Genomic DNA, 24,512 nt, shown 5'->3' with positions numbered 1-24,512 from the left:
TCTCGCTCTGTCGCCCAGGCTGGAGTGGTGCGATCTCTGTTCACTGCAAGCTCCGCCTCCCGGGTTCACGCCATTCTCCTGCCTCAGCCTCCTGAGTAGCTGGGACTACAGGCTCCCGCCACAACGCCCGGCTAATTTTTTGTATTTTTAGTACAGACGGGGTGTCACCGTGTTAGCCAGGATGTCTCGATCTCCTGACCTCTTGATCCGCCCACCTCGGCCTCCCAAAGTGCTGGCATTGCAGGCGGGAGCCACTGCGCCCGGCCTTTAGTCTAGTTTTTATGTCAATTGTTGAAAAAGGGGTATTGAAGTTTCCAGCTCTAATTGTGGATTTATGTATTTCTCATTTAAGTTTTATCAGTTTAGGCTTCATGGATTTAGAAACTGCTGTTGATATGGCACATATACATTCAGAATTATTAGGTCTTCTTGCTGTACAGACACTTTTATAATTATGGAATGTTCCTCTAATAATAATCTTTGATTCGAAGTTTACATTTTTGCTCTTCTAAAAATACATATTTTTAAGTGAATTTATTGTATACCGAATAGAGTTGTATCATGTTTTCTTATCCACTGTTTCATAAATGTCTTTTAATTGGTGTATTTAGACCATTTACAATAATGAGATTGTCAGAGGCATTTGAACCAGAGCAATTCCATCTCGAACAGGGGCTAGGTAGAATGAGGTTAAAACCTACTGGGCTGCATTCTCAGGAGGTTAGGCATTCTAAGTCACAGGAAGAGATAGAGGTCAGCAAGAGATACAGGTCATAAATACCTTGCTGATAAAAGGTATCAGGTCATAAATATACATAAAGGTCTGCAGTACAGAAGCTGGCGAAAGTCCACCAAACCAAGATGGCAATGAGAGTGACCTCTGGTCATTCTCACTGCTCATTATATGCTAATTATAATGCATTAGCATGCTAAAAGACACGTCCACTAGTGCCATGCCAGTTTAACAATGCCAGGGCAACATCAGGATGTTACCCCATATGGTCTAAAAAGAGGAGGAACCGTCAGTTCCGGGAATTGTCCACCCCTTTCCCAGAAAACTCATGAATAATCCACCTGTTATTTAGCATGTAATCAAGAAATAACCATAAAAGTGGCCAACCAGCAGCTCATGCTGCTGCTCTGCCGGTGAAGTAACCATTCTTTATTCATTTACTTTCTTAATAAACTTGCTTTCACTTTACTCTATGAACTCAACCCAAATTATTTCTTGCACAAGTTCCAAGAGTCTTCTTTTGGGGTCTGGACTGGGGCCCCTTTCCAGTAACAAGATGAGAATGTAGAAACTTAAATCTGCCATTTACTTTTGGTTTTCTGTTTGTTGTTTCTCTTTTTTGTATCAATTTTCTTATTCTTGCCGCTCTACAAGTTACTTGAACATTTTTAGAATTGCATTTGATTAATCTAGGATGTTTTGAGTGTACTATTTTGTGTATCATTTTAGTGATCGTTTTAGGCATTACATTACACAGATATTACTTATCAAATTCTACTGGCATCAGCAATTTACCAGTTAGAGTGAAGTTTAGAAACCTATCTCTCTCTCCCATTTATAATATTAGTATAGTTGTCCTAAATTAGTATAGTTGTCCTAAATATTTTCTCTACAGATATTGAAAGCCAGACACTTAAAATTTTATCTTCAATAGTCAAAATATAACTTTAAAAATTTAAGAAAAAATAGGACAGTTTATTGCATTTACTCGTTTTTTAAAAATCATGTTGGTTCCTTTCTTCTTTTATAATTTTCTTTCCATTTAGGGAACTTCCTTTCGGCATTTTTTTAAGGTAGGTCTCCTTGCAACAAATTAATTTTTTCTTCATCTGAGAATGTCTTGATTTGCTACATGACTGAAAAATATTTTCATTAGATGTGGAATTTTAGTTTGACACTTGTTTTCTTTTCTGCCTTTTAATACTGTGCCACTTCCTTTTGGCCTCCATGATTTCTAATAAGAAATCTACTGTTTTCCACTATGGATAATGTGTCATTTATCTCTCTCTGGCTGCTTTATATATTTTCTCCTTGTGTTTAGTTTTCTGAAGGTTGACAATGAGGTGTTTTAGCATAAATTACTTTAGGTTCGTGCTATTTCTCATTGAGCTTCTTAAATTTCTAGTTTTTGGTTTTTTTTTTTTTTTTTTGCCTGATTTGGAAATTTTTCTGCCATTATTTCGTTGAACAAACTCAGAGGACCACCTTCTTTTTTCTTTCCTTCCGAAACTTTGATGACACAAATGTTAGATCACTTATTACAGTCCCACAGGTCACTACGACTCTGCTTATTTTCTTCAATCTATTTTCTTTACATTGTTCAGATAATTTCTATTGTTCTATCTTCAAGTTGAATGATTCGTTCTTATTTTTTCTCTATTGTGTTGCTGAACCCATTCCCTAAGGCTTTTATTTTCGATTTTGCATACTTTCAGTTCAAAAATTTGCTTGGTTCTTTATAATCTTCTATTTGTTTGCTGAGACTTTCTATTTATTGTTTGTTTGTTTCAAGCAAGTTTATAACTGCTCACTGAAAAATTTTTTATCTTGGTTGTTTTAAATTCCTTGTCTAATAATTCTAACATCTATGCCATCTGTTTGTTGACATTTGTTGACCTGATAGCTGGGGTGGCATCAGAGGACTCAAAGTGGAGTCTCAAAACTTTTACCACTGCTCAGCAATAACAAAGCCATAAGATCTTAGAATGTGGAACATTATTAAGATAAAGAAGGAAAGTATATAATGATAAAAATGTTCCATTCATCAATAATCTTATTAATGCTAATTTTTGCATGTACAATTATTAATAAGAGCTTAAAAATATATGAAACAAAACTAAGAGAAAATAAGCAGAAATAGAAAATTCACATTTATAATTGGATACTTCAACATTCCTAAGTAATCAATACAACAAGTAGACATAAAATCAATAAGGATTCAGAAGTCCTGAGCAATATTATCAACCAGCTTGATCCCATTGATATTTATGGGACACCTCACATGAAAATAACAAAGTATATATTCTTTCTAAGCACAATTGGAGCTTTCACAAGCCGGACCATTTTCTGGACATAATACAAACTGTAACAATTTTAAAAAGACTAAGATGATGCCATTTTTTTCACCCTAAGGGAATCAAACAAGAAATCAATAACAGAATGATATCTGGAAAATACCTGAATATTTTGAAAATAAAAAATACAATTCCAAATAATATATAGGTGAAAGAGGAAATCGTTGAAGAAATTAGAAAATATTTTGAATTGAAGGAAAATGAAACAATATAGCAAAATTGTGGGATGTAGCTGGAACAGAGCTTAAAAGAAATTATATCAATAAATGCATATAATGGAGAAGAAATATCTCAAATCAATTTTCTAAGCTTTCATCTGAAGCAATCAGAAAAAGAGGAACAACTAAAACCCAAAGTGAGCAGAAAAAAAAATAAAAGTACAGTAAAAATCAAGTAAATTGATAAGAAGAATTAAAGAAAAATCAAGAAAACCAAACCTAGTTATTTGAAAAGAATTTTAAAAATTTATAAACCACTAGTGAAAACGGCACACACACAAAAGTAGGCAGACTTACCAGTATCAGCAATGAAAGAGAGAGTATCATTAAAGACTTTTCAGCCATGAGTAGGATAATAAGAGCCTATTATGAAAAATTGTATGCCCCAAAATTCGACAACATAAATGAGATGAACCAATTGCCTGAAAGATACAAACTCCCAAAGCTTATATAAAAATAAATGGATAAACTGCATAGATTTCTATTGATAAATGACATTAATCATAGTTAAAATCTTCCAAGAAAGAAAACTCCAGGCACTAATGGCATTACTAGAAAATTCTACCAAATATGTTAGAAGGAAATGTTAATTCTACACAAACTTTTCTAGAATATAGAAGAGAAGGGAGCATCCCATTGCATTTTATGAGACCAGAAAAATCCTGAGCAAGTCATTACAGTAAAAGAAATTTACAATCTAAAATTATGGATATAACTTAAAAATCAGCAAATTGAATTCAGCAGTATATCAAAAATATACTAGTGCTTATATTAATGTAAAACATTACAATACTCCAATTAAACGACTAAGATAGGTATGTTTAAAAAAATCAATAAAATCAATATATATGCCACTTAAAATAAACACATTTTAAATAATATGTGGACACAGAATTATTTTTAATAATTTTAACTTTTATTTTAGATTCAGGGGTTAAGTGTGCAGGTTTGTTACATGAGTTTATTGTGTGACACTGAGGTTTGGGGTATAAATGATCCCACCGCCTAGTAGAGAGCATAGTAGCTGACAGGTAGTTTCTTATCCCTTTCTCCTTTCCCTCTTTCCCCACTCTAGTAGTCCCCAGTATCTATTGTTTCCATCTTTATGTCCATGTGTACCCAGAGCTTAGCTCCCACTTATAAGTGAGAATATGCAGTACTTGGTGTTCTGTTTCTGTGTTAATTTGCCCAGAATGATGACCTCCAGCTGTATCCATACCACTACAAAAGACATAATTTTATGCTTTGTTATGGCTGCATAGAATTCCATGGTGTATATGTACCACATTTCGTTTATCCAGTCCACCATTGATAGGCATCAAGGTTGATTCCATGTCTTGGTTATTATGAACAGCACTGCAATAAACATACAGGTCCATGTGTCTTTTTGGTACAACAATTTCTTTTCCTTTGGATGTATACCCAGTAATGGGATTGCTAAGTCGATGGTAGTTCTGTTTTAAATTCTTTGAGAAATCTTCAAACTGCTTTCCACAGTGGCTAAACTAATTTATATTCCCACTAACATATAAGTGTTCCATCTTCTCCACAGCCTTGCCGGCATCTGTTGTTTTATGAATTTTTCGTGATAGCCACTCTGACTGGTGTGAGGTGTGGTTTTGATTTGCATTTCTCTGATGTTTAGTGATATAGAGCATTTTTTATATGTTTGTTGGGCACTTCTGTGTCTTCCTTTGAGAAGTATCTGTTCATATATTTTGCCTACTTTTTAAATGGGTTGTTTGGTTTTTGTTTGTTAGATTGTTTAAGTTCCTTACAGATTCTGCATATTAGACTTTTTCAGATGAATAATTTATGAATATTTTCTCCCATTCTGTAGATTGTCTGTTTACTCTGTCGATAGTTTATTTTGTTTTGCAGAAGCTGTTTAGTTTAATTAGGTCCCACTTGTCAATTTTTGTTTTTGTTGCAGTTGCTTTGGAGGGCTTAGTCATAAATTATTTCCCAAAGGCAATGTCCAGAATGGTATTTCCTGGGTTTTCTTCTAAGATTCTTATAGTTTGAGGTCTTACATTTAAGTCTTTACTCCATCTTGGGTTAAATTTTGTGTAGGGTAAAAGATAGGGGTCCAGTTTCATTCTTCTGCACATGGCTAGCCAGCTATCCCTTCCCTGCACCACTGATTAAATAGAGAATCCTTTCTCTATTGCTCACTTTATCAACTTTCTCAAAGATCATATGGCTGTAGGTGTGCAGCTTTATTTCCAGGTTCTCCATTCTTTCCCATTGGTCTATGTGTCTACACAGAAATTTTGAAAGAAAAAGGATGGACAAAGGAGCACCACACAAGCACTATCAAAAATAAAGCTAGTGTTGCTATATGAATAGCAGACAAAATAAGTAAGAAGCATAGCTATAACCAAGAGCAATATACTATAGTAAGAGTCAATATGCCAGATGATATAAAAATTATGTATGTTTGCCTGACCAGTATGAGTTAAAATATGTAACTAAAAAGCAAGAGACAAATTTATAATCACAATGGGGGCCTTTAACTTCTTGCTTTTAATAAGCAGAAAAAAACAGAACAATAATCAAAAAGGATATAGAGGATCTAAACAAAACCATATAAATTGTTGTTCTAATTTTTATGTATAGAACATTGCAAACAACATTAGAAAAGATGTATTTTTATCAAATGACCATATATGCTGAGATATTAAAGCAAGCTTCAATATCAATTTTTTAAAAACTGAATGTGTTCATAGGGTGTTTTGACAACAGTGGAATTAAGTTAGGCATCAAAACAAAGTAGAAAAGGTAACAAGAAACACCCCCACCTACCTATGCGCACACACCCCCGCCCCCCCCCCCCCCGCCACACACACACACTACACATAAATCATTTAGAAATAAGCTATGGGCCAAAACACTGAAAGATCACAAGAATTAGAAATATTGAGACCTGAATGTTAATATACATAGTATCTATCAAAATTTTTGGAATGCAACTAAAACAGTGCTTAGAGAGAATTATAGTCTTAAATGTGTATGAGACAAAAGGCTAAAACTTCACAATTGAAACGTCCATCTTGGGAAATATAAATTTAAAAAACAAGCAAACAGCAAGTTAAACCCAAAATAAGTATAAAGATTAATACAGAGACTAATAAAATTAAAAAACAAGCATTCAATATACAAAATCAACAAAATTAAAAGTAGGTTTTTAAAAAAAAAACTAATAAAAATTAGGAAATTTCTAACAGAATGGATTAAAAAATGCTAACAGTAGGAACTAAAACTATCACTGTAGAGCTCACAAGTATTAAAAATTCAAAATTAGGTTTTAGGGAAAATTTTATACCATTACCGAAATGGCTTAATTCCTAGTAAAACACAACCTAACATAAACAACACAGGAAGAAATAGAATTTGTAATTTTAAATCTTTCACCTTCTAAAAAATTTTCTAGAGTGAAAATAAAAAACACTAGTTTCATATAAACATCCAGAGTTCAGGAGAAAAAGGACAAGCTTTCCAACATTTTTGAGTTTATCAAAATGTTTACATGAAAAACTTGACAAAGACATTCAAGGAAGAAAAACTACAGGAAATCTCTCAAAAAACATAGATGAAAAATCTTATACTAGATATTAGCACCTTAATGCAGCAATAGATAAAAAGGATAATACACACAAGTCAGTGTGACTATTTGAGGAATGTAGAGTTGGTCTAATATTTAAATTCAATTGTAATTAACCACCAGTAACAGAATAAAGATGAAAACTCATATAATTAACTCATTAGAATTAGAAAATACCTTTTATTAATGTATCTTTCCACAATAACACTTAGTAAACTAAAAATAAAAGGAAACTTTCTCATAAAGTATCCACAAAATATTTCAGCACATTTATATTTAATGGTGGACTATAGAAAGCTTTCCTCCTGAGATTCAAATTGACATAAGAATGCCTTATCACCACTTCTATACAACATTCTGCTGGTAGTGTTAACCAATGAAATTAAGAATTACAAGTAAGTAAAATACATAAACTTTGGGGGAAACCCCAAACTCCATTTTTAAGATAACATGATTTTATATCTAGAATATTCATAACCAAATCCAGTGAAAAACCATTAGAGTTAATAAGAAATTTAGCCAGCCTTATGGATTAAAAAATCAATATAAAAAATTGCATTTTTTAATACCACAACAAATAATCAGACAATTAAATTGTAAATAAATACAATCTATAATAGTAAATCCAAAAAAAGGAATATCTCAAAAATTTGCAGTGTCTACACAATAATCTATAAAACATTACTGAAATAAATAAAACAAGGAAAGATATACCATATTCATGGATTAGAAAACCCCATACTATATACATGTTAATTCTCCCCAGATTGACTAATATATTCAATAAAAGTGTAGCAAAAATGCAAATAGTTTTTTTCCTTCAGTTGGCATTTGACTTTTCTAACAATGTATACCGGAAATGCAAAGGGCCAAACATAGACAAGATCATCTTGAATAAGGAAAGTGAAGCTGGAGGACTTTTCAGACTTATCAAAAGCCACAGTAATCACAGTGATGTTCTAATAGACTAATGCACCAAAGAAAGAAAACATAGATTCAGAAGCAGAGTCACACTTAGAATGATTTGAATCATGACAAAGATTACATTGCAGTGCAATGGGGGAAAGGGTGGTCTTTTCAAGAAATGGACCAGGGTCAAAAGAAAAATATATATATTAACACCCACCCCACACTATGCTCAAAAATAAATTCATGATGAATTATAGATCTAAAAGTGGAATATAAAACCTTTAGAAGAAAACAGAGGAAAATATTTCATAGCCTTGATGTAAACAAGAATTTCTTAACAAGACCCAAGAGCACTAACAATAAAAGAAAAACATTAATAAATTGCAATATATATTAAGAATTTGTGTTATTTAAAAGACACCATTAAAATGAGGGAAAAAGCAAGCCATGGACTGAGAAAAGACATTTATAGAAACACATAAGTGACAAGACATAAACACTCCAAAATATACTTTTTAAACAGCTAAAAATCAGTGAAAAGACAAAATTCATAGGCAAATGAGCAAATGCTTGAACCAGTACAACACAATAGGGGATAACAATGTGACCGATGTGGGAAATGTAATCACAAAGAGACACCACTACACACTTACCAGAATGTCTAAAATGTATGTTGCTGAGGATGTGAAAGAATGGGAACTCTCACGTAGTACTATTCCCATGCCCTTTAGAAAACTGGTCACATCTACACTGAACATACGTGTGTCCTATCACTCAAAAATTCTAGTTCCAGATATACATGTTTATCCCCAAAAATGTATGTATATACAACCCAATGATGTTCACGGGAACACTATTTGTAAAAGCCAAAAAGTACAAATTAGGTACTGGATATATGAATACAATCTACAGCAATAGGTAAGACTGGCCTGTTGCTACATGCAATAAAGATGAATTCTACAACATAATGTTAAGTAAAATAAGTCACACACACACACACACTAATCTTTCATAATGGTAGATATCAGAATAGTAACTGCTTTTGAAGGGAATGTACTGTGGAATGATGTGTGTGTCAGGAGTACTTATGTAGGTTATTTTCTTTTTATTATGTTTATAATTGACAAGTAAACATGGTGTATATTTATTATGTACAACATGATGTTTTAAAATATATATACATGACAGAAAGGCTAAAGCAAGCTTATAAACATAAGCATTACCACATACTTTTTGTGCATGTCGTAAGGACCCTTAAAAATCTAATCTCTTAACAATTTTCAAGCATATAATACATTGTTTCAGGTATACAATACATAGTTATCAAGCATCATGTTGTACAACAGATCACCTGAAATTTTTTCCTCCTATATAACTGAAATTTTTTATCCTTTGACCCACATCTTCCCAATCTCTCCCCACTCCCTGTCCCTGGTAACCACCATTCTGTTCACACTTCCATGAGTTTGACTTTTTTAGATTCCACATTTAAGTGAGTTCATGTGGTATTTGTCTTCTTCTTGGCCTGAATTGTTTCACTTAACATCCTCTAGGTTCACCCATGTTGTTGGAAATGACAAGATTCCCCTCTTTTTGAAGGCTAAATAGTAATCCATTGTGCATATACACCACATTTTCTTTATCCGTTCATCTGTTGGGGAAAGTGCTGCCATACTTTCTCTACAGGTGACCACATAAATAAAGTCACTGATCTGATGTGCATGCTCCTGTCCCGACTTCTGCATATTTGTGGAGATAATATTACAATCCTGGCCCTCCAAGCCATGCTGACCTAGCTAGAGGGTGCTCAAAAACTCCTGTCCCGTCTCCAAACTGTCCCTCTCTCTCTTTAATTTTATTAGAAAAGATCACTATCTTAACAGCACTCCACCTCTGTCCCTCATCAACTGCCATTGCTTCTTCTGCTTTCACAAAATAGAAGCCTCGTAGAGACCTCCCCACACCACACCCAAGAACCAGGAAATTAGCACAAAACTATCACCTGTGATAATGAAAGACATCAGGCAAGGGAGAGCAAGCCACCAATATACACCCCAAATATCTCAAATGACCAGATAGAGTCTGAGTTTTTCTTTCACAGTGTGTAAGCAGCAATAATCAGCAGAGATCCCACCATAACTTTAAGGACTTGAACAAATAATCAAGAATAAGCCACCTCTATTTTTCTTCTTTTGGTCTCCTAAAAAAATATTTATTTTCATGCTAATCCTCTTCCATTCTGAAAAAGTAGCTTCTCCTCTCAGAGACAAAGACTTCTACCTCTGTTTTTGATCCACTGTCCTTCTCATGATCTAGGATTATCCTCTATTAATTAATCCCTCTTTTCTTTTTATCTTCAATCTACTGCTTCCACTTCTCAAATGGCAAGCATGTTTACTCCAATTTCAATTAAAAGGAAAAATTCTGCCTTTTTGTCAATAAAGCTGTAGCTTTTATCACATGCTGGAGCTCAAAATCTTTTAAATCTTTTTACCTAATGCCTACTAGATATGCTTAATCTGCATGTTATACAGGCACTTCAACCAGGTTCATTAAGATTCCTGCAAAATTTCTGTTTGCCTACTCTATATAATGATGTTCTTCTCATTTGAGTCATCAGGTCATGTCAATTCTGCCTTCTAAAATATCTCTCAAATACATCTGGTCAAGTTCATCTGTAACTCCTTCAATTCATTTTTTTAACCTTCAAAAATGATTAAATTTGTTCAAAAACAAGTCCAGTTATACTCTGTTTACATATACAACATTCCTTACAAGGTTGGACAGTGAAAAAAAGGAGAGGCAAATATATACCAACAGATAGGTACAAAAAAAAATCAGAAATACTCTAGGGCATGCTTACTATAGTGAATTTAATTGATATTGTTCAAACTAGAAATATTATCATCTACTTAAGGGCCCATTGAATATGTATACAAATGGATAAAGTATTAGATCACAGGTCAACCCTCAATCATTTTCAGAAATTTAAAATTATATATACCCCTTTAAAAAAAACACAATTAAAAAAAAGTAAAATAGATTTCAAGCAACACCTACAAAAAGAAATTTCATCTAAATAAGCCTTCAGTAAGTGTCAAAATTATTTACTAAGGAATACTTAAAAATAACTTTTGAAGAAATTACAGGTCAAAACACAAGACATGGCAAAAGCAGTGAGAAGAAAATCATAACACCCATTATTTTCAATACTAAATGAGGAAATCATGGGCATTCAACTCAAGAATAAACACAATGAAACAAACCTAAGGAAAACAGGAATTAATACAAATAAAAACAAGAATTTTTGTTTGTTTGTTTGTTTTATGAGACAGGGTCTTGCTCTGTTGCCCAAGTTAGAACATAGTGACTATTCAGAGGTACAATCATGGAACATGACAGCCTTGAACTCCTAGTCTCAAGTGATCCTCCTGCCTCAGCCTCCCAAGTAGCTGGGACTATAGGTATGTGCCACTGTACGCAGAAAAAACAGGAATTTTAAAAAGAAAAACAGAAAATCAGGATATGCAAATAAAACAAAGATAAATCAATTGAGGAATAGAAACAGACTAATAAAGGTAGCAATGACTTTCCTTTGTACCATAAAGACCACTTAAGATAAGACACCTCATTAAGAATAGCACCTATTGTGCCTAAATTATTAAGAGCTAACTTCACAAGAAATACAGAACATTCATGTTAAAAGCAAGGCCGGGCACGGTAACTCATGCTTGTAATCCCAGGACTTTGGGAGGCCAAGGTGGGCAGATCACTTGAGGTCAGGAGTTCAAGACCAGCCTGGCCAACATGGTGAAACAGTGTCTCTACTAAAAATTCAAAAATTAGCTGGGCATGGTGGCTGCTCGGGAAGCTGAGACAGGAGAATCGCTTGAACCAGGGGAGTGGAGGTTACAGTGAGCCAAGATCATGCCATTGCACTCCAGCCTGGAAGACATAGAAAGACTTTATCTCAAAACACAAGCAAACAAACAAAACCTTGACTTGAGGACATAAAAGAAGATAAAAATCAAAGCTGTGGCATATTCTTGAAAGAAAACAGCATTGCAATAATGTCAGTTACCTTTATATTTGTTTTCTATGTTTGCTGTAACAGATTACTGTGAATTTTGTGGTTGAAAGCAACACAAATGTATTCTCTTAGAGTTCTGGAGATCAGAGTTTCAAAATGTGTCATAAAAATCAAGGTGTTAGTGGGCTGCTTTCTTTCTTGAGGCTCCAGAGAAGAATTCCTTCACTTGCTTTTTCCATTTGCTTTCCTTATAAAGAAGCAAGTGACAATTGCTATAACATTTGGCTCACCCAGATAATCCAGGAAAAGATTCAGGATATTTAATTTAATCACAGCAGAAAAATCCCTGTTACCATGCAAGGTAACAAATTCACAGGTTCTAGGGATTAGGACACGAACATCTTTGGGTGGTTATTATTCTGCCTACCACAAGCTCTATATCGATTTTAGAAATTGATTACAACTCAATTATTTTTTAACTTGACAGAGTGATTCTAAAATATACCCGAAAACTCAAATAGGAAAACTAATTCAGAAATTTTTTGAGGATTATAAAAAGAAAGGACTTTCACTGCTGGATATGAAAATATATGACATCATAATAATTATAGCAATGTAGCAGTAGTATAAGAATAGATTTTAATACATATATGTATATATGTAATTAATATTATAGTACCTGATAAGAAGTGACATTTAAGATCTGAAGGGAATGGGCTGATTATTCAGTAAATTATGCTTCAAGAATAGGTTAATTATTTGGAAAAAAAAAGTTGGGATTAAAGTTAGATCTGTACTTCCTACCACATGTCAAAATAAATTCATGACAGATAAGAGCATTAAATATTAAAAACCATTAGGCTTTAGAGTAAAATATGGATTAATAATTATTCATCTTTTGATGAACTGGGTGAAAAAAACTTTCTAGGTATAAAGGAAGAGGAAGAAATAAAGGAAAACATTGATAGTTTTGACTACATTAACACATATATACATGAACTTGCAAACATCAAAAAATACCACAAGCAGAAGTAAGAGAAACATAAAAATAATAAGAAAATGTATTTTCAATTGTATGACAAAATCTCAGGGAAGTAAACAAAGAAGAAAGCAAAAATTTCATTAGGAAATTAGGCAAATAAATACGAACTTGCAAAGAAAAAATGCAAATGATTAATAAATACATTTTTTAAATATTCAAACTGTTCTACTAATAAAAGGAATGCAATTTAAAACAGCTATACAATGCCATATTTCCCTACCAAATGAGCAAAACTTCTTTAAAAAAATATTTATAGGGTATTATCCAATGTTTCCATCAGGTTGGAGAAACAGACAGGTATACACCATTCTAGTGTAGACTTAAGTTCATTCAAGATTTCTGGAAAACAACTAGCCCCCTTTTAAAGGCCTTTTAAATTACACACACCTTAAATCAGAAATCTGATTTTAACCTAACATGTACATAAATAGTTTTAAGTAAGAATGTTATTTACGATTGCAAAAAAGGAACAATGGAACAACCAAAACTCCCATCAATGATGGATTGAGTAAATAAATTGTTGGGTTCACAGGAGTAAATGCATGTAGTTATTTTAAAATCACATTTTATAACAACAGTTAAAGATATGGAAAAATGTTCAAAATATATTAAGTAAAAAAGCGTGTTATAAAACTTCCCAAATAGTTTCTTAAAGTATAGAAATACATCATATTTGAAAGAAGGCTGAACATGAAAATACTAATGGTGTTTTTCTCTAGATATTGAAGCTATAAATTTTTGGGTGGGGTGGTTAGTTTTTTGCTTTTCGATTTTCTCTATTTTCATTGTAAGGTATTAAAATGATTATTAATGTTCTTATAATCAGAGAGAAATACTAGATGTTATTGCTTTAAAAACCATCTCAATAATAAAGCCAAAAAGATACAGAACAATTCGATTCATCCCAATCAAGTGTTAAACTTTTAAAAATTCATCTTTTGGAGTTTTCTTTCCCATCTGAAGTTATTCTGCCAGCATGTTTAAGTTGTTTATATCAGTTAGTACTGAGAATATCTTGCCTCAGATCAGCCTGGTCTAATTAAAACAGATGCAGTTTTTTGCTTCCACTGGTGAAATTACTTTTCAATACATCTTAGGCAGGATTTCAGTTAAACTTCTTCAGCAAAACTGTAGCTTCCAGAACTTGGGACATTTTCCCATATATCCCCTTAGACATAATTATTGGACCCTGGAAGAGCACCATAACCATGTGTGTTGAGAATAATGACATAGGCTCAGTTCAGCTCCAAAAAGCAATTTGTTAAAAGAGACCAGAATTGAAGAGGAAAAGCCCAGAAAGAAGGTAGATTCCAGTTGAATTAACTTTGTTTAAATTTGTACTTTAGCCTTCATTGAGCTTCTGATACTATATGAGGCATAAGTCCTCTTTGTGTGGTGCCTGCACTGCCTCCCATGACTGTTCTGATGCTCCAAAATACTTTCTTCTTCCATGTTTACAATCTTTTATTGATTTACTTTTGTCTATTTTTCATTTTCAAATCCTATGTCCACTTACACATATAGTTACCTAAGGATAACTGGTCTAATGTATTAGGTTTTAAAGTTAAAATTAAGAATCCACTTATTTGCCTTTCTCTGTCTTTCTCAGTATATAAACATCTAATACTGAAGTTTTATAGAAAATGCCCTCCTGCTTACATGTGGCTCATCTGTATTAGGAAAGTGATGGCAATGTGGCTTCCATAAGAATGAAATTCTCACAGTTATCACAGGCAGTCATCAAGTATTGGAATAGTGACACACCCAGCCATGATGTCATATACGTTTAACACATAAAAGCAGGAATAAAGCATTGAAATATAAACACAACTCTTAATTTGTTCATGAAATGGAGAGTTTTCAAAAGGACACACATGGGTATCTGAGAAAAATAACATGTGGGTGCTAGATTGAAGTGTTGATAATTTTCACTGTGAATATCAGTTCCCACATTTTTCTGACCCATATTTTCTCCTGAAATATCACCAGAAAACATTTTTCTCAAATTGTCCTCCCAATTCCAAAGCTAAATTCTCAATCCTTTAGTTAAAAAATGGACTTTGTTTAAGAAACCTGCCTTGGAGGATAGTCTCAAATATTGTAGCTTTTACTACAATGAGAGTTAATAAACCATTCAATAGTTCAGAAATACTTTTAAACTAAAATTTTTCCTTTCTTCTCCTTTCTTTGTCACTCTTTTATCTGCATATAACATAAGTTTTTACATTGGGTCTTGTAAAAAATTAGGTCTCTAGGGCTTTATGCAAAAAGCTATAATTTGTACATGTAACTGATGGGGTTCAGGACAAGTTACCCCAAAATAAGGCACCTTGGCATAGGAGAAGACAGCAGAAACAGGAGGATTACTCTCACATTCTCTTCACCCTTCTTCCCTGAAGGTGGTCGGGTGCGGTGGCTCACACCTGTAATCCCAGCACTTTGGGAGGCCGAGGTGGGTGGATCACAAGGTCAGGGGTTCGAGACAAGCCTTACCAATATGGTGAAACCCCATCTCTACTAAAAATACAAAAATTAGCCTGGCATGGTGGCATGTGCCTGTAGTCCCAGCTACTCGGAAGGCTGAGGCAGAAGAATTGCTAGAACCCAGGAGGCGGAGGATGCAGTGAGCCGAGATAGCACCACTACACTCCAGCATGGGTGACAGAGTGAGAATCTGTCTCAGAAAAAAAAAGAAAAAAAAAAAACTTTCATTCCAGAGGCACCCTTACTATACTGGTAAGAAGTGAACATATTTTTTGTTGTTTTCTTTTGTTTGTTTGTTTTTGTTTTAGTTCTTAAATTTTATAATAAGTTAAATCAATGTAAAATAATTACACATTCATTTTTACTTATGAAAGAGAATGTAACTCTGCATTCAAATTGTCAGACATATATCACAAAATAACCAAAATAATTAGGAGAATTTACTTTTTACTCTCTGTTCCACTTGCTTCTTTGTAATGCCTAGTTTCCTTTTCTAGTGAGTCCTCTATTGGGCAATGCTTATTTTGTTGGTCCCGGTAATCCACACATTAATCTCTTCTTTCATTATCTTAGTTAAGTAGTGAACATCTTTATCATATACAAAGATATTACAAAGAATCTGAACAAACAGGCCTTGCTAAATTTCCCTTAGTTTATTATCATTTGATCATATCACTTTTGTCCTCCTCTCATATTTCTTCATAACTATCTATTTCTTCACCAAAATTAGCATAAAAATACACCAGTTCCTCTGTTTCCTTGCCTCTTCCTTTCTAAAGGAATCCCATCAAGTTAAGCTTATATTAAATTAATTTGTATATTTTTCTTTTGTTAATCTGTGTATTGTTATAGGGGTATCAGCCATGAACAGCTATGTTGATTGAGAAAATAAATCTTTATTTTGCCCACATAATTAATAACTTTGAGGTTAGAGAAAGGTTGAAACATGAGCTACTTATTTAGAAAGTTTTCAGTATTTTTTCCTTGTATGTTTATTTGTTAGTTTCTTACATTCTCTTAATATATATCTAAATGGTTTGGTCAGTTCAGTCAGTTTTGTTTACCAATTAATTCATAGCTCATCAATTTAGTATGAATTTTGTATGACTAGACAGGACATAGTCACATGCAAATTGGAAATCATCCAGCTACACTGATCTGGGAACAGGGTAAATAATTACCATTAATGTGAAGTTTGGGATCTTATTCTTTTAACCAGGCCTTCTGTATTGATCAGAATGAGATCATTGCCAAGTCCTAAATGCTGGTTAGTGTGTTTATCTGTTTTATAGATGCAAGGAATTTCACATGGCTTGTTAATTTTTTCTCACTCTACTTCTAGAACATTATGGTCTAAATTGCATCCAACCTTTTGCACATTTGTTTTGAGTTCTTTTTGTTGTACCTACAGTATAGCACATTTGATGTCAAATCTGTACATTCTAATTACACAGAACTAAAAGCAGACAGGCTCCTGTAAGCTCGTGAACCAAATACAACAAAATGTTTCCATTTGTGAACCCAAGATTATTGAGGAATTTCAAATATTTCTCAATGACAAAAGGACATGCTTTCAGAATTAAGGAAAACATAATTAGTCTTTTTTAAATTTATAAAGCTTGTGATAAAAAAGTTTCTTTTTATATGCTTTTTAGAGTCTGGTTTTAAGCACTTCTTACAGTGTTTTCAGTAGAAATTTTGTAGCTTGGGCTTCTTCCCTGGAATCTAAGAGGAGAAACTGACTAGCAATAAGAATTAAACTGACTAGTCTAATTTCATTGCCTAAACTAAAAGAAATTTTAGGACAGAGAAAAGAAGAAAAGAGTGTTTTTTGTTTGTTTGTTTTTTTTTTTTGCATTTTAAAAGTCCACTTGAATCTTCTAAATTCTTACTCTGAACACAAGGCAATAAAATTTACATGACCTAAATATATATATGGTCAGGTATTTAGGAATAAAAACAAGCCTGGCACTGATTTATGGAATTCTTTGTGCTTTGACGTGACCAAGGGTGAAAAGGTTTCTTTTGCTAAAAATAATGATACCCATACCGAAGAAAGCAGCTGGACGCCATTCTTGAAGCTATAAGACTTTGCTACAACTCAGGCCTGTGACCCTGGTAACCAATCAGTCAGTCTATAATAGGTTCTTTTTTTTCTCACAGATCTTTTTCAATTGAGTAAACTCCTTAGTTGTTTTGTTTTTGAATACTGAGTGTTTAGTATATGAGAGAGCCATTTCATATATGATAGTTGCCATTGTAGAATTGGATAGTCCATTTTTACATAATTTCACTTCTGTATAAAGATGCAATTTTTCTGCTGTTAAATCAGTAACTTAGCATGTGTGTCAGAGTGTGTGTGTGTGTGTGTGTGTGTGTTTAGGCACTAGCAAAAGAGTTAAGTCTCCTGGACCTAAGGTTTTCATCTGAAAATGTCGTATATGATGTTCTAGTTTAAGTAAGTGAGTGGGAGTGGTTGCTAGTGGTGTAGAGAGAAGGACTATAATGTATATTTTTATATATGTTTTCTAATATTTATAATGTATATAAAGGTCAAAAAAATCCTTTAATTGCATATTCCAGGCATAAAATAACTTAAAAAGCAAATAAATGAACATAAGACAGCAGACATCAAATTCTATAAACCATTTCCTACCTCTTTTTCACCAGTGAGATTTTGTTCAGGAGCATGTGGGATGTTAAATTTTGTTCTGAAAATATGTGAGTGAATCTTCATTCTAAACATATTCCTTGACTCTAAATTTATTGTTTAATTAAGTAACTAAATGGTGAGTGAGTTGAGTACCACATAACAAAAAAGAGATTGTTCTATCAATTCTATGTAACATTCACAGTGGAAGACCTGAATACTTTTCCTGATTTACGGAGATCACACAGGAAATAGGCAATTTGGGGAATGCTTTTTTGATGTGAATTAAAATAGACAAATTAAGGTCTTTGGCATTTTAATCAAACATTTATGGGGAAAAAGGAATAAATCATTTGTAAAAGGCTCTGACCTATCTTCTTTTTTTCTAATTTTTGATTTTGCCCATTCAAATTATTACAAGTTTTTGGCATATAAATAGCAGAAATCATGAATATAATACAGTTAAAGATAATAGCATTTATATATAAGATTTTGTAATATGCTCTTGAATAAAAAATAGTTTTCTGGGACATAAAAATGCCATCCTCTTTTGGAAAGAGTGAATCTTCCAAAAAGAAGAAACCAAGCAGGGAAGGAAGGATGAACAGGTTGCTTGCGAGGCAAGATAAACCAAATCAACAGTGATCCCAAACGAATCTCTTACCCATTCATATATCTATTATTTGTGTATCACCAGCTATATACACAAAATTGATTTAAGAAATCCAAAATATGGCCGGGTGCGGTGGCTCATGCCTGTAATCCCAGCACTTTGGGAGGCCGAGGCGGGCGGATCACGAGGTCAGGAGATTGAGACCATCCTGGCTAACACGGTGAAACCCCATCTCTACTAAAACTACAAAAACAAAATTAGCCAGGCGTGGTGGCTGTCGCCCGTAGTCCCAGCTACTCCAGAGGCTGAGGCGGGAGAATGGCACGAACCCGGGAGGCGGAGCTTGCAGTGAGCCGAGATCGCGCCACTGCACTGTAGCCTGGGTGACAGAGCGAGACTCCATCTCAAAAAAAAAAAAAAAAAGAAAGAAATCCAAAATATACAAACATCACGACAGAATTTTTACTCTCAAAGAACTTACATGTGAGTTGAGAAGAAAAGATCGATTATACTTAGGGAATAGGGAATAGTTAAATTGCAATGCTCTCAGTGCCTAGTTCAATGTCTGGCATGTTTTAGGCCATCAGTGCCTCCATTCAACAAATATTTGCTGAGAATTTACTACATTCTAGGCTCTGGTCCAGGTGCTCGGGATGCAGCAGTGAACACAACAGGAAAATTCTACCTTCAGTAGTGAGTTGAATTGTAACCTGTGAAAGGTAAGTCCACCCTGAATAAGTGTGTAACTTACTTGTAATAAGGGTCTTTGAAGATGGAAATACCGTAAGGACTTCAAGATGAGATCATCCTGGATTAGGGTGAGCCCTAAATACAATTATTTATGGCTTTCTTAAGAATGTCCTTTTAAGAGACAGAAGAGATGACACACAGACACAGATACAAGAAAGCCACACGAAGACAAAGGCAAAGCCCCAAACCAAAGAATGCCAAAGACTGTCAGCAGCAACCAGAAGCTATGACAGAGTCATGGAACCAATTGTTCCTCAGAGCCTCCAGAGAAAACCAACTGTACCACACCTTGATTCTGGATTTCTGGCCTGCAGAACTCTGAGAAAACAGCTTTCTCTTCTTTCAAGCCACCCAGGAAACTAATGTACCTGCTTTTGCATGGCTTATATTCTAATATGGAGGGAGGTGGAGCAACATGGGGGAGGAGAAAGCTCCACCAGTCATCCATCCCACAAGGACACCAAGTTAACAACTATCTACACAGAAAAACACCTTCATGGGAACCAAAAATCACGTGAGCACCGGTATACCTGGTTTTAACTTCATATCACTGGAAAAGATTCTGAAGAGATAGAAAAAACAGTCTTGAATCACCAATGGCATCTACCACCCCTGTCAAACCCCCTGCCCACTCCCAGCAGAGGCATGATGTGCAGAGTATCTCTGGGCATTAGGGAGGGAGAGCACAGCAATTGTGAGGCAGTGAACTCAGTGCTGGCCTGTTATAGCAGGAAGGAAAACCAGATCAAACTCAGCTGATGCAAGCCCATGGAGGGATAATTTAAACCAGCCCTAGCCAGAGGGCAATCACTGATCCCATAGGTCAGAACTTGAGTGCCCGCAAGCCCTGCCACTGAAGGCTACAGCATTCTGTGTCTCCGAGTAAACTTGAAAGACAGTGTAGGCCATAAGAAATGCAACTCTTAGTCAAGCCCTAATGCTGAACTAGGCCCAGAAATGGTGGACTTGGGGGGCATGCGACCTATTGAGACACCAGCTAGGGCAGCCAAAGGAGGGCTGGCATCACCCTTCCACTAACCCCAGCCTGCACAGGTCACGGGTCCAAAAGAGACCCCTTCCTTCTGCTTGAGGAGAGGAGAGGGAAGAGTAGGGATTACTTTGTGTTGCATCTAGAATACCAACTCAGCCAAAGCAGGATAGAGCACTGGTCAGAATTGTAAGGTCCCCCTTCCAGGACCTACCTCCAGGACAACATTTCTAGACACACCTTTTGCTAGAAGGGAACACATTGCCTTGAAGGAAAGGACCCAGTCCTGGCAGCATTTATCACCTGCTAACTGAAGATCCCTTGATTCCTGAATAACCAGCAGCAATACCCAAGTACTACATCAAGGGCCTTGGGTGAGTCTCTGAGACTTGCTGGCTACAGGTGAGACTCAGAACATTACCAGCTGTAGTGGCTGTAGGACAAAACTCTTCCTTCTTGAGAAAAGCAGAGGGAAAAGTAAACAGGACTTTGTCTTGCACTTTAGCTACCAGCACAGCCACAGTGGGATGGAAGCACTGATATGGTTTGGCTGTGACCCCATCCAAATCTCATCTTGAATTCACATGTGTTGTGGGAGGGACACAGTGGGAGGTAATTGAATCATGGGGGCAAATCTTTCCCATGCTGTTCTTGTGATAGTGAATAAGTCTCATGAGATAATGATTGTTTTAAAAAGGGGAATTTCCCTGCACAAGTTCTCTTGTCTTGTCTGCCGCCATGTGAGACGTGCCTTTTACTTTCCACCATGATTGTGAGACCTTCCCAGCCATGTGGAACTGTAAGTCCTATAAACCTCTTTGTTTTGTAAATTGCCCAGCATCAGGTATGTCTTTATCAGTAGTGTGAAAGCAGACTAATATAGTAAATTGTACCAGTAGAGTGGGGCACTGCTGAAAAGATACCTGAAAATGTGGAAGTGAGTTTGGAACTGGGTAACAGGCAGGGGTTGGAACAGTTTGGAGGGCTCATAAGAAGACAGGAAAATGTGGGAAAGATTGGAACCTCTAGAAACTTGTTGAATGACTTTGACCAAAATGTAGCTAGTGTTGTGGACAATGAAATCCAGGCTGAAGTGGTGTCAGATGGAGATGAGGAACTTGTAAGGAACTAGAGGAAAGGTGACTCTTGTTATATTTTAGCAAAGAGACTGGTGGCATTTTGCCCCTGCCCTAGAGTTTTGTGGAACTTTGAACTTGAGAGAGATGACTTAGGGTATCTGGTGGAATAAATTTTTAAGTAGCAAAGCATTCAAGAGGTGACTTGGGTGCTGTTTAAGGCATTCAGTTTTAAAAGGGAAACAGAGCACAAAAGTTTGGAAAATTTGCAGCCTGGTAATGCAATAGAAAAGAAAATCCATTTTCTGAGGAGAAATTCAAGCTGGCTGCAGAAATTTGCATAAGTAATGAGGAGCTGAATGTTAATCACCAAGATGATGGGGAAAATGTCTCCAGGGCATGTCAGAGACCTTTGTGGCAGCCCCTCCCATCACAGACCTGGTGGTTTAGGAGGAAAAAAATGGTTTTCATGGGCCCAGCCCAGGATCCCTCTGCTGTGTGCAGCCTGGAGACTTGGTGCCCTGCATTCCAGCTGCTACAGCCATGACTAAAAGGGGCCAAAGTACAGCTCTGGCTGTTGCTTCAGAGGGTGGAAGCCCCGAATCTTCACAGCTTCCATGTGGTATTGAGCCTGAGGATGCACAGAAGTCAAGAATTGAGGTATCAGAACCTCTGCCTAGATTTCAGAGATTTATGGAAACATCTGGATGCCCAGGCAGATGTTTGCTGAAGGGGTGGGGCCCTCATGGGGAACCTCTGCTAGGGCAGTGCAGAAGGGAAACGTGTGGTCGGAGGCCCCACAAAGAGTCCCTACTGGGGCACCACCTAGTGGAGCTGTGAGAAGAGGGCCATCATCCTCCAGACCCCACAATGGTGGATGCACCTGCAGTTTTCACTGTGCACCTGGAAAAGCCTCAGACACTCAACACCAGCCCATGAAAGTAGCCAGGAGGGAGGCTTTAACCTGCAAAGCCACTGCCCAAGGCCATGGGAGCCCATCTCTTGCATCAGTGTAACCTGGATGTGAGACATGGAGTCAAAGAGATCATTTTGGAACTTTAAGATTTGACTGCCATGCTGGACTTTAGACTTGCATGGGGCATGTAACCCCTTTGTTTTGGCCAATTTCTCCCTTTTGGAATGGCTGTATTTACCCAATGCCTGTAGCCCCATTGTATCTAGGAAGTAACTAACTTGCTTTTGATTTTACAGGCTCATAGGTGAAAGGGACTTGCCTTGTCTCAGGTGAGACTTTGAGCTGTGGACTTTTGAGTTAATGCTGAAATGAATTAAGACTTTGGGGGACAGTTGGGAAGGCATGATTTGTTCTGAAATGTGAGGACATCAGATTTGAGAGGGGCCAGGTGCAGAAAGATATGGTTTGACTGTGTCCTCACCCAAATCTCATCTTGAATTCCCACATGTTGTGGGAGGGACCTGGTGGAAGGTTATTGAATCATAGGGTAAGTCTTTCCTGTGCTGTTCTTGTGATAGTGAATAAGTCTTATGAGATCTGATGGTTTTAAAAAGAGGAGTTCCCTTCACAAGCTCTCTTCTCTTGTCTGCCTCCATGTGAGATGTGACTTTCACCATCCACTGTGCTTGTGAGGCCTCTCCAGGCACGTGTAACTGTAATTCCAATAAACCTCTTTCTTTTGTAAATTGCCCAGTCTCAGGTATGTCTTTATCAGCAGTGTGAAAACGAACTAATACAGAGCAATGAGCAGGCTCTTGAGTGTCCCTGATTCCAGAATGTGACTCTTGGATGGCATTTTTGGACCTGTCCTGGGCCCGAAGGGAGTCCACCTTCCTAAAGGGTAAGTACCAGGCTAGGCAGCATTCACTGGAAGCTGACTTAAGAGACCCTGGGCCTTAAGGTAACATCCATGGTAGTCTAGATGTACTTCTTGTGGCCTGGGGTCATGGAAGATACAGGGTGAGACTCCTCTGCCCTTGGAAAGGGGAAAAAGTGAGAAGGACTGTATCTTGTAGTTTGTTTGTGAATTCAGCCAAAATACAGTAGAATATTGGGTAAACTTTTTTGGTTTTTTACTCTAGTTCTTGACCCTTGGATGGTACTTCTGGACCCACATGGGACCTGGGAGACCTCACTACTCTGAAGGAAAGAAATAAGCCTAACTGGCTTTGCCACCTGCTGATGGTAGAGAGTTGGGGCCTTGAGAAAACATTGACAGCAGCCAGGAAGTGGTTACAGAAGGCCTTGGGCAAGACTTAGTGCTGTGCTGACTTCAGATCTCACCCAGCCTAGTCATAGTGGTGGTGGCTGCAGGGGGACTTGTGTCAATCCACCCCAAATTTAGGTGGATCATAACAGAGACAGAGAAAGAGACTCTGTATGTCTGGGAGAAAGTAAGAGAAGAGAACAAGAGTGTCTGCCTAGTAATCCAGAGAATTCTCTTGGATCTTTTCCAAGATCATCAAGGCAGTACCTCTAGGAGTTTGCAAGCACTACATTATTGGGCTTCAGGTGTGCTCTACAGCAGATAGAGCTTAAATCAATACACCTAAGTCCTTTCAAATATCTGGAAAGCCTTCCCAAGAAGGATGGCTACAAATAAGCCCAGACAGTGAAGACTTCAATAAATACCTAACTCTTCAATGAACAGACAGTGAAGGACATCTATAAGTATCAACACTATCCAGGAAAACATGACCTCACCAAAGAAAATAAATAAGGCAACAGGGACTAATCCTGAAGAAACAGAGATGTATGGCCTTTCAGACTGAGAATTCAAAATAGCTGTGTTGAGGAAGCTTAAATTCAAAATAACACAGAGAAGGAATTAATAACTCTAATCAATAGATTGGAATTGTTAAAAAGAATCAAGCAGAAATTCTGGAGCTGATAAATGCAGTTGGCATACTGAAAAATGCCTTAGAGTCTTTTAATAGAATGGGTCAAGCAGAAGAAAGAATTAGTGAGCTTGAAGACAGGCTATTTGAAAACATACAGACACAAATACACACACACATACACAGAAAATACACAGTCAGAGGAGACAAAAGAATGCAAAATAATAAATCATGCCTACAAGATCTA

Source organism: Pan paniscus, chromosome 13, assembly GCF_029289425.2.
Source record: "Pan paniscus chromosome 13, NHGRI_mPanPan1-v2.0_pri, whole genome shotgun sequence".
NCBI classification, from domain to species: domain Eukaryota; kingdom Metazoa; phylum Chordata; class Mammalia; order Primates; family Hominidae; genus Pan; species Pan paniscus.
This window is presented reverse-complemented; position numbering follows the sequence as displayed.